Raw genomic sequence first — 17,040 nt, forward strand, 5'->3', positions numbered from 1 at the left:
ATTCTCCGTTGACCTCTCTCATCAACAAGGTGTTTCTGTCCGCAGAACTGCCTGTCACTGGATCTTTTTTGTTTTTGGCACCATTCTAAGTAAACTCTAGAGACTGTTGTGCATGAAAATCCCAGGAGATCAGGAGTTACAGAAATACTCAAACCAGCCCTTCTGACACCATCAATCATGCCACAGTCAAAATCACTGAGATCAATTTTTTTCAACTGATGGTTTATGTGAACATTTTTGTCATTAACAATTTTTATTGATTCCAAACTCAAACTAAAACAAACAGCACTTTAATACATGGAATCAACTTTTATCAGTATATGTTCTATGAAGGCCAAATAAGTGCCCCACTTCCTATCATAAGCACCCAAACTGCCCAGCCGTCCATGTGACATCTTCTCAAAAGCCGCCACTCTGCCCAACTCGGTGCACCACTCATGAAATGAGGGCGCACCAGCCGACTTCCATCCCCTAAGAATTACCTGCCTGCCGATCATCACGCTGTTAAGGACCCAGTTTTTTATATGTTTGTTCCTTATGTTAATACCCGCCCCATCACCCAAAATACAAAGTCTGGGGCAGAATAAAACCAGAGTGCTCAAGACCTCACAGATAAAATTCTGAACCCTCGACCAAAACTCTTGAATCTTAGTACAGAACCAAAAAACATGGGCTATGTCCCCATCCTCCAACTGGCATCTCCAGCAAGTAGGTGTGTCTTTAAGACCAAGCCTATACAAGCTAGAGCGAGTCCAATAAAAACGATGCAGAATCTTAAATTGAATGAGGCGCACCCTCACATCCCTAGACATAGACTTGACATTTTTAAAAATCCTACCCCATTCTCCATCTTCCAGTACTAAATTCAAGTCTCTCTCCCATAACTTCTTAAGAGAGCTTCGTGACCTTTTTTAAAAGCAGCAAGCACCATCTCAAGAGTGTCTGCCACTTTAGAGGGCTGCGCACTACACCCAAAGGTGGTACAGAGTAGATGGCTCAGCTGTAAGTACCTGAAGAATTGAAATCTGGGAATCCCAAACCGCTGTATTATATTTTCAAAGGATCTCAATGCTCCATCTTCATACAGGTCACCCAACGTAGCAACACCCTTCTCAATCCATTCTGTCCAGCAGAAAGGGGACTTGTTAATGCACAATTTAGAGTTCAACCAATTACTTGTGGCAACGTACATGTAAATGTCTGAATTGAACATGCGGGAAACTTTTGTCCACACTAAATGCATGTGCGAGATAACGGGATGTGTCTTTACTTCTCCGAGCAGCTTGGTATAAAGACTTTGCAATGGCAAGATAGGGGCAAGGACCTCCTGTTCAATAAAGAGCCAGGGAGGGGCTATCTCAGGTGGAAGCGACCAATGTGCCACTTGTCTGAGACCAAAAGCATAATAGTAAAACAAAAGCTTGGGGAGACCTAACCCACCTTTGACAATTGGCCTATGTAACTTACTGGAATGCAGCTGAGGGCGTTTACCATTCCAAATAAAGGATTTAGCTATACTATCAAATTGTTTAAATTGGGGAACTTCAATGGGGAGAGACTGTAGTAGGTAGTTGAATTTTGGAATACAATACATTTTTATAACATTAACCTTCCCAGTGATAGATAAATGTAGTGAAGCCCACCTGTCCACATAATTTGAAAACCTTTTTATTAAAGGGTCAAAATTAACTCTAAATATTTCACTCAAATTTGCTGGAAATAAAATGCTCAAATACTTAATGCCCTGCTTGGGCCACTGGAATTCGCCCAGTTGAAAAGCCGTTACAGCTGTGGATTTAGACCAATTCACTCTGTATCCTGAGAAATTAGAAAAGGAATTAATAATTCTGTGGAGGCAAGGCATAGATCTAGTAGGGTCGGCTATGAATAATAAAATATCATCTGCGTAAAGCAAAAGCTTATGCGCCACACCTCCTGCCACCACCCCTGGGAAATCATCATCCTTTCTTATCGCGGCTGCTGATGGTTCCAGGGCAAGGCAGAACAATAAGAGGGAAAGAGGGCAACCGTGCCAGGTGCCCCTATCCAGAATAAAATAATCTGAAATTAATCCATTAGTTTGAACCACCGCTACTGGGTGTCTATAAAGTAAATGAATCCACCCAATAAAAGTATTCCCGAACCCGTACAAAATCTAAAAAAGATAATCCCATTCTACCATATCAAATGCCTTTTTGGTGTCAAGTGAGATGGCAGTGACTAGAGTCTGATCATTCACCACTGACCACATGATATTGCTAAAATGCCTAATGTTATCAGAAGAGCTATGGCCCTGAATTAACCCCACCTGATCTATATGTATAAGAGATGTCATAACTTTACTTAATCGGTTGGCCAAAATTTTTAACAATATTTTAATGTCTAGCTGGATCAGGGAAATTGGACAGTAACTCTTACACTCACTTGGATCTTTGCCCTTTTTAAGAATCGGAATGATCTGGGCTTGTGTCATGGTTGGTGGAAGCTTACCGGTCTTTAATGATTCCGTATAAGCTTCTAGCAAAAGTGGAGCCAGTTCTGTAGCATAAGATCTAAAAAAAAATTCAGCAGCAAAGCCATCTGGCCCCGGAGCCTTGCCTGTAGGCAGGGCCTTAATTACCTTGCCAAAGTTACCCTCCAAGGTTATCTCAAAATCAAGAGAACTGTTTTGCTCAGTCGTCAGTTTAGGATGTTCTAATGGTTCCACAAAGTTTTTAATATCCTCATTAGTAGACGAAGATATGCAACTATAGAGATCAAGATAGAATTCTTTAAAAGCATTATTAATATCAATGGCTGAGGTAAATATTTCACCACCAGCAGATTTCACTGAGGGAATGGTAGAAAAAGACTCTCTCTGTTTTATATATCTAGCCAGACGTTTTCCTGCCTTGTCCCCTGACTCAAAGTATGACTGTCTTGCCCTGAATAACCAAAACTCCACCTTCCGTGACAAAATAGTATTATATCTGTATTTCAACAGAGGCCATTAGACAACATTCGGCACTTCAGCTCTGCCATGGCACTTTTAATATCCCCCTCCAATTCTACGAGTTCTTGTGCTTTGGATTATTTGGTGAATGAGGCATATTGTATGATCTGGCCCCTAAGAACTGCCTTAAGTGCCTCCCAAGCCACGCCCACAGAGGATACTGAGGACCAGTTGGTCTTCATATAGACACTGATTTCAGCCTTTAGCATTTGTTGGAACTCAGGATTTTGCTAAAGGGATACATTAAAGCGCCAACTATATGATTTCCTTTTCTCCATATGTGGCAACACCTCTAAACACACCAGGGCATGATCTGAGACTAAAATGTTTCCAATTGAGCAATCAGCAACAGATGGAATGAGGGACATAGAAAAAAAATATATTCTAGAATAAATCATATGGACTGATGAAAAAAATGTATAGTCCTTCCCAGATTCAGTTCAAAAGTCTCCAAATATCTGTAAGATCAAGATTTTTACACAACCTGTGAAGCGTCAATGTTTCTCTAGATGGCTTGCACACTTTTGCTTCACTGTGATCAAGGACTGAGTCCATCAAAAGATTAAAGTCTCCTCCCAATATTATATCATGAAGGGTGCCAGTGGCTTGCAACATCCAATCCAGATCTATAAAAAAGCCCTGATCATCAACGTTAGGTGCATAAATATTAGCCAAAATAAGACTTTTCCCCTGAATTTCAGCTAAAACAATAATGACTCTTCCTAATTTATCTTTAATCTGTTTGAGACATTTAAATTGTAGATGTTTACTTATCAGCGTAATGACTCCCCTGCTCTTACTTGTGCCAGCACTATTGAAAACATGCCCACCCCATATCCTCCCAAATTTTTCAGCTTCCTGCAGAGAAAGGTGCGTTTCTTGAAGAAACACTATATACTATTTCTTACGTTTAAGAAGAGAAATAACCTTTCTTCTTTTTATGGGGTGCCCCAACCCATTCACATTCCATGTGGAGAGAGACAATCCACTCATATTAACTTTTGACATTTTGACATATAAGAAAAAATAGATCGTGTGTCAAAAACTAAATTACCACATTCCAACATTAGTGCAACAATCAAACCCCAAACATCCCCTAGATAAAAAGAAAAAAAAAAGAAAACGTGCTCATTAACCCTGCACACGACAGCACCAACTGGCATCCATCCCTCCAAACTCAAACAGTACATGCACGGCTACGAGAACCCCCGTGACAGCATTGCCATCGGAATGTTCAAGTCTGGTGTTTCTATAAAAATTTTGTGAGACAGAATTACACGGCAAAAGATAATCTATAAAACAAACTCCAGACAATAGGAGGAATAAGTACAAAGAGCATGCAGATTCATCCATAAAACTTTCCTGAAGGTGTGTTTCTCTACAAAATAATCTCCAGCTGCTAGGTGGAACCAGCACAAAAAAACAGTCTGAACAGAATGTTCAGTGAGCCGGTCCACTCAGCTGCAACGTGAGTACCACAAGATGACTTACTCACTCCATTGACTTGACTATTAAGGACATCACTTGCTGTGGGCATGTGAATGTTTTTCGGCCATCCTTAGCATCTATTCTCAATTTGGCCAGGAATATCAGTGCAAACCTTCTGTTGATGTAAAAGTTTCTTGCATTCCTTGAATCGATCACATTTTTCTCTTGTCGAATTCGCAAAGTCTGAGAACAAGAAAATGCTGTGGTTTTTCCAAGAAAGCCTTCCTTTACTCCTTGCCTTGCGTAACACAAGATATTTATCGGATGATCTCAGAAATTTGGCCAGAATTGATCGGGTCCTCTCTCCCTCTGCAGATCGCCGAGCAGGAACCCTGTGAGCTTGCTCGATTTCCAACTTATGGCCTGCTATGTCAAGCAGATTCTGAAGGAGCCCGTCCAGGAATTTTACCATATCCTGTCCCTCTTCGGCCTCAGGAATTTCGATGATTCGGACGTTATTCTGCCGACTATGGTTCTCCATGTCCTCCAACTTCTCCCAGACATGCTCCAAATCCACGTTGGTTGCTAGTGGATTAGCAGATAATTCCCTCTCCGATGACTCCAGGTAATCGATCCATTTCTCGACATCCCCCACTCTTGTAACCACCTCAGTGAACTTCGCCTCCATGGCAGTGATCGATCGACGTATCACAGCAAGATCCTCCAAGTCAGCAATGACCTTCATCAGCATTGCCGGCATGTTCAGCATCTCTCGCTGCATTTCCCACACTTCCCCGACTAAATAGACTCCCAGGCTCGCGGCCTGCTCGGGGACGTCAGCTTGAGCACGTAAGTGTCTTTTAATGTCTCCAGAGCCTGAGAATTTTGAATTATTTGACATATTGTCCTCCTAGAAAAGTTATGGAACAGAGTGTATCGAATCTCACCAGTTTATGTCATTTAAAAGTGTTAAAACAAGTGCACAGAGCTCACCGTTCACACGTCCGGTCCTCACATGGCGTCACGTGACTTTCGGTTGATGTGAACATTAACTGAAGCTCCTGACCCGTATCTGCTGATTTTATGCATTGCACTGCTGCCACAAAATTGGCTGATTAGATAATCTCATGAATAAGAAGTACAGGTGGTCCTCATAAAGTGCTCAGTGAGTGTATACACCCACATAAAGGCTTTTAAGTAAAAAGTATGTAGTCAAAGCAAATTATAATAACCTATTTAGAGGGACAGTTCCTTTAGGAATATAGACGTAGCTCATCGCTGCTCTCAGGTGCAACCTCGTGGCACAAGGAAGTAATGTCCGACTTGAAACTGTGGCCATACAATCTCCATCTCGCTGGACGAGTTGAGATTACTCTGTGTTCAACCGAACACTCTAATGGATCCGAAGGAGGCTGCCGAGCAATCCACATCTTCATCCGTTTGCTTGCAGAAGTGAAGAGATTAAAGATTTCTCTTCCATCTTCAATCAAGTCGACATTTCTGAAGTTCTCCGCCAGCCCGCCGAGAATCAACAGCCGTGCCTGCCAACAGAGCGAGGAAACGGCCTCCCGTCATCACACGAGCCTCAAGGAACCGGGTCGGAGTTAAAGGACGGAGGGACACACGTTCTACCTGTGTCCTCATGCGATTCAAGTAAGAGGTTTACGTCTGGGCAGAGATAGAATATTATAGTGTGTTATTCTTGTGTTTCAAGGTTTTTTGCTTGTACAGTTTACGGACCGCCATGTCCGCTCATTATTAATACTCAGGGTATTAATTATCATGAATTTGTTTTGCTGTATGGTGGTCCAACCAAATTGGACTGTTGTGCATTTTCGCCATCGCGGGTGAGACCGGCAAACTGTTTTGATCCATTAAGAGTCAAAGAACGTGGGACTGTTTACGAGCCGTCCACCGCGTCTCTGAGTGATGAACAAACAGCTGCTTTCTCTCCCACGATCGCGAAATCGGCTTTAGGGTTGTCACTTTATTCTCTCTCTCTCTCTCTCGTACTAACCACAAACACACACACACACACACACCTTATGTGTTATAGGATTATTTTTATTTCCATATCTAATCATATCACTGTTTAGTTTGTAGTTGTAAGTCGGAAGTTTATTGACTGCATTGTATTAATTATTAATTGATATTACTGCATAAATAAACTTTGTTATGTTACAAAGAGAAATGTTTTTGTTTGTTTTGCATACACCTGTGTCATGCTGACGGGATGTCAGTGCTCGGATTCAAGCCTTCATTCATTGTTTTTTCCCGAAAATCGATATTCTTCGGATGTCGATTTTCCTAAGAAAATAATCTAATATTGAGACTGTTATACTATCTAGTTATTAGTCCCTGATTCCAGGGTGGTGCCCCGTCAATGTTAATCCTTATTAATATTCTGTTGATTTTTGATAATTGATAATTATCTTTGATGATTGTTGAATTTGAATGATCAATAAGCTAGTGTTAATTTTAATTAATGTTTCATCAATGTTAACAATTAATGATTATCTTTGATAATTGTTGATTTAAAGGATTAAAAAAAAGCTAACATTGATTCTCATCAATGTTCTATTGATTTTAATAATTATTATCTTTGATAATTATTAATTATTGCTAATAACCAAACTTGCTCCTAAACGTAGCACACTACATTTACTGGAGCCCCATATGAGGTATTAATGAGTTAGATTCAATTAATTAATTTAAATATTAATTAATAACTATAGAAATAATTATTAATTATTTCTGATAGTAACACTGATCTAAACAACCAGTAAAGCCCTACAAAACATAGTCCTAACCATATCTCTAACCTCAAACTTAGCCCTGAACTCAGGGGTAAATTATAGGCTGATAAGAATATTGGTCAAGCCCTTTACCCAAGCTATAAGCCTAACCCTAAAATCAGATTGATTGAAAGGAATATTGTCCCAAGACCAACAAAACCATGTCAATCTAGAAACATGCTTGATTAAATCACATTTAGTGAGTTGGATGCTTTTTCCTTGGGATTTTCCCTTGTAGGATTCAAACTTACAACCTTTCAGCTACCAGAACAGATCTGAGACCACCCCCGGAAATCCTAAAGATGTTTTCCTCTACTTTTCTTTAGTTCTGAACTTACTCCTTGAGGGCCTTCCTGCTTTGTGCAGAATTAGTAACTCAAGTTAGAAACAGGATTCAGTGGGCAGACTCCACCCTCAGGTTTTTAACACTTCTTGATGGATTCACTTTGATGAGATGCTGAATAATGCCTCTTTCTAACAAAGCCCACAGAGAGAGAGAGTGTAGAGGCGAGGAAATATTGAGAAATTTTGATAGAGTGCCTTCTATCCTCTTTATTCCGTATGCGGGCTGTATATTACTAGTTTGTGTTTGACATGTCTCTTGAATGTCTTTGTTGGTGTACCAGACCTAAACATACAGAGGGATCATCAAATTTTTGTGAATCTTCTGGAACAAAATCATGCACTCCATCTTTGTGTACACCTCTATGCTGTAGTGATTATTTGTACTAGATTATAGAGTGCTGATTAATTTTATCCTCACAGCTGCCCCTCATGTCTAGAGCGGAATCTTCCCTTGCACACAATTTCACAAGCTGTCGGCCAGAGACAAGTTATGAAAGGGTCATCCATCATCTCTGCTCTCTCATTAAACCAGATTATTGTGTGAATGATTTTATGTTTGATGACCTCACCCTTTAAGAATCAACCAATAACATGGCATCTTGCTGGTTATGAGTGAGTGACATCACATACCCGCTAGACACACAAACAGAAGTCTCATATCACATCAAATACTGATGTGATGCAACACTGAGTCCAACAGATGGACAGAGGTGGACACACTGCACCAGAAATTCGAGAACAATGTGTGCTGATGAATTTCAAAGCAATATACCGGTTTCAGAATGAGTTAAGTTCTTTGCAGATGCTGTTGATTATCACATAAAATAATTTCCAATCATTCCTCAGTTTGTTAAAATAGTTTACAGTGATTCACACAATGGAAGTCTTTGGGGCAAGGTGTTCCAAAGGGTTCTTTAAAGCAGAAACATGAAGCTCATATTTGTGCAAAAGCAATTCTTTTAATTCTCCTGTACATACTGTAAATATTTGGTATTTGACAAAGTTGTCTCAATTGTCCTTTTAGCTATGGGACTAATGTTCTAGATAGATGAACTTGCATAATGCATTACCTACATAATTCCTGTGAATAGATTTTTCTATGCAACCAGTCCCTTTCTTGTATTCTTGCACATGTCGTCCGAAAGTTACAGTTTTTAGGGAAATTTATGGATGATGGTACCTGGTACAGGTAAAGAATACGTTATAAATACTGCATAGTTTTTGGTACTGGAACCAAATATTGTGACTTTGTCAAGATCATCAAAAAAATATTTTTTTGTACATAATTGTTTAAGAGAAATAACAATTTAAAACAAGTTATTCCTTCCATTGTCTTAACAGGTTAGTTTTGACCCATATGGAAAAAACAGTAGTGACCTTTCACCTTCAGGCTTTCTGGATGTTATATAGCGTTACATTTTTCTGTACATCTATTTTTTTTTTTTTTACATTTTGCCCCTAGCCCCATACTGTTCTCTGGCTCGCCCACCTGCTCCACTGAGAACTGCATCTTTACCACAAGTTGCAGAATTTCCTCTCAATTGGGTGCACACATGCACATGACCACACATACAAGTATACACAGAGAAAGTATTTTTTTACAGTTTTGAACATGTAATATATTAGTAAATAATTTGCTAACATTTTATATGATAGATACAATGGGGCTAAAGGTCCCCCAATGGTAAAAGACCTATTAGATGTTATTTTCTCCTAAAACATTAGATGGCAGAAATATCTATTCTATCAGAAACACTCTGGATTATTGGGATTAATGAGAACATAGAAATACGTATATCATTTGGCATAAGCCCCGTCCTAAAGTTCAGCACTCTGATACTTGCTTGAACCATCAGATCCTGCTGGAAGCAATGACGACAGGGGAGTGGAGCTTACCCTTGCTCAGGACAGGACCTAAACTTGTGATGACTGGGTGGAGGGGGGTGAAAACAATGGAAGTATGCAACAATGATAAATACCTGAGCGGCCTTATAAAGCAGAGGCCGTGTTGTGATTGGATGGGATGCCTGATAGAATGAATCCAGAGATCTTCCTGCTATAACTACGCTTACGCTTACATTTCTATCAGAAAGTCTCAGGATTATTGAGATTAATGAGAATATAGAAATTCTTATATCATTTGGCGTTAGCTCCATCCTAAGGTTCAACATGCTGATACTTGCTTGAACCGTCGGATCCTGCTGGAAGAAATGACAGCAGGGGAGTGGAGCTTACCCCAAAAGGAAAATAACCTAATTAAAACCTATGCCCCCTAAAAGAAAATACAAAACCAATAAATTAGACTCAGGACAACAACCAGGTGTTCCAAAGGTCAAGGACCAATCTGAAAGAAGAAATATGAATAATGCAACAATAAGCATGTATATGACTGTATAAATATACTACTGTTGTGCCATACCCTGCAGAAGGGTAGGCTAGCTTATGATTTTTTTTTTTATTTCAGCCACTGCTAAGTGGGTGAGCCTTGTTTGTGCAATATCTTTGCAGAAGTGTAAACAGTGCTTGTGAATGAGCCCTTGCCTTGCGATTAAGCCCTAGAGAAAAGGCCAGGCATAGTTTGTGCAATACCCCTGTAAAAGAACAAACAACGTTTGTGTGAAGCCCTACAATAAGGGCAATGTCACTTGTGCAACTTCTGCAGAAGGCAAACAACATTTGCATTTGAGCCTTATGATAAGGGTTACGTTGCTTGTGCAAACCCTACAAGAGGACAAACAATATTGCATTTGAGCCCTACAATAAGGGCAACGTTGTTTGTGCAATACGCTTGCAAAGATAAGCAATGCTTTGACATGTGAAGGGAGAATAAATGCTTTAATTATCAATGACATTTGCAATGTCATGGGACATTTGGAAGCATGACCCGGAAGACATGCCACAGTTGCGGTGCCTGTACAGCACTTTTTCACTGCTTAGAAGATGTACTGAACTGATAGCAAAAACACGCCACAGTTGTGGCACCTGGACAGCACATTTGCGCTGCTTAGGAGATGGAATGAACCAATAGCAGGAGCACTGCAGTTGTGGTGAAACATAGACAAAAGGCTTTATGATTGCGTTGCATACGTATGGCCCTTGCGAAAATGCCGAGCATGGATGCACTTACCTGAGAAACAAAGGGAAATGACATGTGAACTGTAATTTAGAGTGGTGTTCCAGAAGAAGGGGGAAAAAATAATTAAATTCAAAGCCATTACTACAATATATTATGAAAAGTAAACAATAGGCCAAAGCATATAAATAATGAATGAAGTTAAGGAATGGAAAATGCCTTTAAATGTTTCTTACTATTTGAAATCTTCTTACTCTTTGAAATCTTAGACGACAGAAAGGTCAAAGAACTGGCAAATGCCATAGATGAAGATCAAAAGGCAAATATGTAACTATGAATAAAGATGTGATGTTAAACACAGAGGCTTCGGTTGAAGCCTGCATCAACCAACAACACTTATGCATAATCCATAACGTGTGAAGCTTCAATCAACTGAATATTCGGTATATGCTTAAAAAAAAGTGTTAATCCAGCACGGGTTTTATCACAATAAGTAATGCAAAAACTTACCTGCACTAAATGTTACTGCCCTGGCCATAAGCACATAAATCGTGAATGGAGAAAAATTACCAAATTGCTTATGTAACTTAAAATAAAATATATTGTTGTTAGCCAAAGTAGTAACTTGAGTAAAGACATCTTAGAATTTCAAACATTTGTGATAAAATCCCATTGTGTGAAGCTTCAAGTACTATCACAGTAACCCATAATATTGCAAATCTCTACACTGTAAGATGCCAGAATGACTCTGATAAAGCAGAACATGTAACATAACTCTAAACGGGAATTATTACCTCCTTGTTTTTATTTTTATTTATTTTTTATTAGAGCAGCAAATGCATTGTGCTGTTAATGAAATAGGCATGTAATGAGCAAAGTATACCACTAGGTGTCAGAGGGCCTACAGCTACAGATGATACTTCCTCTTTAAGAGGAACAAGGATGTAGAAGTCAAGAAAACACTCCGTGATTTAACGTGCGAAAGGAGCGCTGACAGAATGCGAGAAGTAGCATCGTAATGGATATAACGGACACCATATATTGAAGTACTTATGATGATGGCGTGCATGAATACTGGAGGCTGATTCATGAGAGAACGGCCAGGGCTCGGTTACTTGCATGTCCGGCCGCCACGCTGGCGGAACGCACGATCACCTAACATAATCGATGAGAACAGTAGTAAAAATTAAATATTGCTGTTTGAAAAGCAATATTGATGCTGTATAAGGGAAATGATGCACATTTAATTGAGAACATTGATAGTGTTTGCCAGACGTTTGCAGCTCTTGGCCGGTAGTGGTGAACCTCTGGCAAACCTTTGGCAACAATGGACAATTTGCGGCAAGTTTGCATGTGAAATTTATCAGTGGCCAATTTGTGGTAAGTTTGTGGAAAATTTGCCATGAACTCGATTTCCGTAAGGGTTGTTTTTATTTAGTCAAGAGTGTATTTTTTTTTTAACATTTATTGGAATACAATGCCTTTTCCCATAGACATCAACAATTTCAAACATTTAATTACTATTATAATTATTTTTTTTACAAAGAGATGCATAAAAAAAAGTTGTTTCTCCATAGTAATCAACAACATGATGTTGATACAGCTTAACTTATACTATATTTGGAATATTACTTTAAGGTGTCAGGATTGCAGTCTTTGCAATGACTTTCAATTTCTCTACTGTATTTGAGATCCATTATGACTTTGTGATTTAGGGTGGATGATGAGATTATTTTAGGTTGAGCAGGCTTACTACAGACCTGCATGCCGAGCTAGTGTACATATTACTGAAGTTTTTTTCTTTCTTTTTTTTTCTTTTTTATCCTAAAGAGAACACTGGACCCTGCTGTGAGATGGATAGCCACGTGGCTTCATAGTCCACTGCATTACACGCACACACAAAAACAGACACACATATACCGTCACTCTCTTTTTTGCTGCAGCACATTGGTGCTGTAATTCAGTGATTTATATCTGGTGGGTTGCAAGCCAAAAGTGGATCACAATCTGTTTTGATTGGGTCACTGAAAGCAGGGAAAAAACAATGCTGACAGCAAATAAAAAAAAAAAAATTAACTACCCAAACTATATAATATATAAATGTGCACAATTAGAATGGCAAAATAAATAGTCATATGAACTTTTAAAAGAAATGAAAAAAATGATTTTCATATCTTTTGTTGTTGAAATCAAAGGCCATGCCAAGTTTTACGCTATTTTGACACAAATTAAACAGTCACTTGCCAACAGGCCATATGTCTAATATTAATACAATATGTCTCTGACAGACTGTTGCACCATATGATTATTTTGATACAGAAATGTTTGAGCATGTATCAAAATTCCTATAATTCTGTATATTGATTTACAACATGTCCATACATTTACTTGCAGTTTTCTTCTTTTTATGACAAGCTGAACTCACGATAAGTATGTTAAAGGTGCTGTAAGCGATTTTTTCATGGAAAGGTATGCAAAAAAACGTTTCTACTCCCTGAAAGATATTAATGAAATAAGTGCCCTGAGTTACCTCACCTGTCTCTGTGACAACTCTAGACTGTATGCAGCAAACAAAAATGTGTCTGCGGTCCACAGACAGTGACGCTTTCTGCCCGCCAATCATTTTGCGCATTCTCATAGTCTTGTAGTTGCAGCGAATTATTGAGGCATAATGCATTTTTATGCCATGTTGTACATAACAGTTGTCAGTTGAGGGCACTATTTTGCTGCTGTTGTTTTTAACAGCCATTTCTTCCTCAATAAAGCCTAATTTTTTCACTAATTTGGAACGTGCTCTAAGTCTACAATTTATACGTTTAATAAGATTCACAGAAAAGTTTAAAACCCTTCAAAACTGTTTGTTTTAGTTTCCAACCAGCCCAGCATAACAACATTGGCTCAACCAATTGTGCTCAAGTTATCTTTCCTGAAAGGATAAATTCTGTAACTATGATAACAGTTTTCATATCCTATTATGTTTAGCTGTGTAGTGGAGGAGAGCTTTCAGAGAAATGTTTCATCATTGCATTAAGTAACAGATGCACTATACATCCAATCAACTGATTCTGGCAAATGTGTAATTATCGGCTGCAAAATTACATTAACGTAATTAGAGCTCTATACTGTATGTGATGAAAAAAATTAGAGGGGTAAATTATAGTCAGAAACAAGACCTGGTGGCTCTGTTTGGTGCACAACTTTTTCTTTTGCAGAAGCAGCTGTAAGTTGTTGCCACGGTAACTTGCTTTTTTATTTTCAAGTTTGCAGTACAAATCAGAAAGAAAACAAAGTGCTGTGGTGTACAGTCCACCCTCAGGGGCCTAAATATAACATGAATGCTGAAAATGATGTGAACTTATCCATTAAGTCACATTAAGTATGTGATTATGTGATCTGTTCTCGATTTATGCTATTTCAAATATATATATATATATAAACTCAGTGATTACAGTAAAAGACCCTTGTGTTATTTTGTCAGGCTGTCTATAGAAATAAATGATCTAAATAAATAAAAAAATGGTTGAAAACTAATGTAAAAAAAGTATTCAAACAGTCAAAATTACACCCACCATGTTAATAGTTCTTAAATAAAGTTCTTAATTGATTTTTAAAAACTTTTTTATGTATCTTATATATATATATATATATATATATATATATATATATATATATATATATATATATATATATATATATATTAAAATCATTGTTATGAAAAGCACTTTGAATTGCCATTGTGTATGGAATGTGCTACATACTGTAAATAAACTTGCCTTGCCTAGCCTTACCTAATAAATTAATGTAGGCCAAAAGAGTTTATGTCAAAATCAATGAGCACATTGTGTGTTTCCATTAGCCTCCCAAAACAATCTCTTTTTTTTTTTTGGTGTTATTTAATGAAGTTGCTTTTTATTTTTAATACTATTCAATCATTTCTGGTACATAAAATTCAAACAGTTCTGTCTTGTGGTGTGCTTGCAGTAAGTCACTTAGTCATTCTGAGTTGTTTGCCAAATTAAGTGGGAATTGTATGGGATAATGCAATTGAATTTGTCAATTAGTCCCAAGATTTATTATGAGGGCTTGTCTAAGGACCTGTGTCAAACGGATGCTTTTAGTTGCGTCGCGTCATAAACATATAATTTTTAGGTCGCTGTGTCAAATTTAACGTAGTTTAATACTTAGAAAAACATGTCTTGAGATTCCTAAATTTGGATTTGCACTCCATCAAGCTGTGTTTTGAATGCAATAACGTGTCCTCATGCTGTGCTGTCTGCTAAAGGGTTGGTTTGTTCTCTGTATAAGCTGTGCATTGCCTGTACAGCTGAAGTTTTGCTTACTGCCCCCTGGAGAAAACAGGTGGTACTTCAAGCTTGAATTGCTCAGGAATCTTTCTTATTATGGTCCGGGGACATGATTAATTTTTTATATAATTAATCGCACTGAATTAACGCATTAAATCGACAGGTCTAATATGGATTTCATTTTTTTTTTCTTTTTTTTTTTTTTTTTGTACAATTAAAGTGCCATTTACATTCCATCTGTATAATTAAGCCTATTTTATCTCCAAGGCTGCTTTGACTTTCTTGCTTTTTGAAACAGTACCTGGATGAAAAGAGATAAATATTACATTTGAATAAATATTACATTAATAATCCAAAGCTTTGTCCATCAGAGGAGAGTCTTTTAAAGCTGGAAACAGAGGAAAAGACTTTTTAACCCCCAGTCTGGAAAGAAAGGTGCACTTCAAACACAAGCCCTGCTGCTGTGAAGCTAGATCATTAGCTCTGGGCCTCATAAGACTAACAGGCCCAAACAAACAACTGGGACCTGGTATGTGCCTCTGATCTTAGCTCAGTCAAAGCATCCCCACCAGCCAGTACAGACAGTCTTGACTGTTCCTACTTCCTAAACAACCGTTTTCTCAATTGCACCCTCTATAAGAAAAGCAAATGTTCCCTGATTTTTTTCTGAATCTTTTGAAAGACTATGATCATGTAGTTGCTATGGTGATGGAGGATTGTCACACTGCTTATAGATGTGATGGAGCCGTTCAGTGACTCCTGAAGGAATGCATTTTTGCTTGACTCATTGCAAACGGTTGGAGAGAATTAAAGTTTGAGTGGGCTGGTTCTCTGCATTGAGGGATAATTAGTGTTGGTCAGGGAATGGATCAGTTGATATGTTATGAGGCTTCTAAGTATTTGGAAGTCTATTCATAGTGTTAGCCTGGGAGTTCTGAAACTGCAGGGAGTTGCAGGGTGAGATGAAAGTCTGAACATTTTTTATTTATTTATTTATTTATTTAAATGCGCAAATAAGCTTGTTTTAGCTTGTCAAAGTGCATGGAGTTATTGTCATATTGATATTGGCTGTGTGTCATTTACACAATGTCTTTCAGGGGGGTCAGCAGTTTTAAAGCAATTTGTAATTTCATCCTGTGCGAACCAAATGGACTTTTTGCGTTGTTAACACAGTAAGAGAAATGCCAACCATTCTAAATAAAGCTCTAATTGTTTTTCATGATATAGTTGTGATATGTAAATCTATAAAAAAATGAAATTAGAAATTATTATAGTACTTATGTTTGGTAAATGTCCTGTACGTTACTGACCCTCACAGAAAGTGCTCGAGCGGCCAGCTGTTGCCATGGTTACCTTGTCAGGCAAGCGAAACCTGTTCACAAGCATCTGTTTGGTGTTAGGTGAAAATATGTGCTCTGACTAACTTCTGACGATGTAACGTTTGCGCTAATTAAGCAATGTGGAAATTATCTTTATATAATTCATAATTTTTCAAAGTATGTCGTCATTATGGAGAGCTGTTTTCGGTGCAGGAAAATGCTGTTTGAGTGTTGATGAGAGGCATAAACATCGTAAAATCAATCCGTTTTCATCTGAAAATGTATTAGTGTGTATGTGGCCTAAGACCCTCCCATTTTGTTTTGACTTCATTCGCACCTTTGATTTTGGTAATCAGTGTAGGGTTGCAAAAACGAATTGATAAAATTTATCAAATAAAAGATAATGACAATAGTTGACAGCGAATGTTATTTTAGATTTGTTGGGTCTGTGCTATGGCATAGAAACCATTTGTTGGTGATGCCACTTTACTGTAGTGGGGGGCAAAAAAACTATTACTATTAAGTGCTTTTGGAAATGTTTTGGGAAAAAGTGTACAACTTTTGGAAAAAAATAAAATAAAAACAGGAGTACTTTATATAAAACACTTCAGAATAGGCCTTAATTGGCACAGTCATTACGTTTACATGGACACCAGAAAGCGGCTTATTGCTAGAAAGAGGCGTATTGCGAGAAAGCAGCATTGCGGTTTACATGCACTGTGTAAGCGGTGTACTCCTTACTCCCGTATACATGCGGCTCGGTCAGTAAGCAGCTTTCTCCACA

The 17,040-nt window shown here is 38.2% G+C and overlaps 1 protein-coding gene across 3 annotated transcripts in view; it reads left to right on the forward strand.

Annotated features, from left to right (window-relative positions):
* Positions 1 to 17,040, forward strand: part of LOC127410246 (protein FAM184A-like) — a 205,510-nt gene that overhangs the window by 29,623 nt on the left and 158,847 nt on the right. Inside the window, exon 1 of one of the 3 annotated variants that reach the window (XM_051645410.1) lies at positions 5,251 to 5,269. The exons of the other annotated variants lie outside the window; for them this stretch is intronic. The gene's annotated coding sequence lies outside the window, so the exon portion shown is untranslated. Of the gene's footprint in view, positions 1 to 5,250; positions 5,270 to 17,040 lie in introns of those variants that run through there. 3 annotated transcript variants of the gene reach the window in all.

The sequence above is a fragment of the Myxocyprinus asiaticus genome, chromosome 19 (genome assembly GCF_019703515.2).
Source record: "Myxocyprinus asiaticus isolate MX2 ecotype Aquarium Trade chromosome 19, UBuf_Myxa_2, whole genome shotgun sequence".
Lineage (NCBI taxonomy): Eukaryota > Metazoa > Chordata > Actinopteri > Cypriniformes > Catostomidae > Myxocyprinus > Myxocyprinus asiaticus.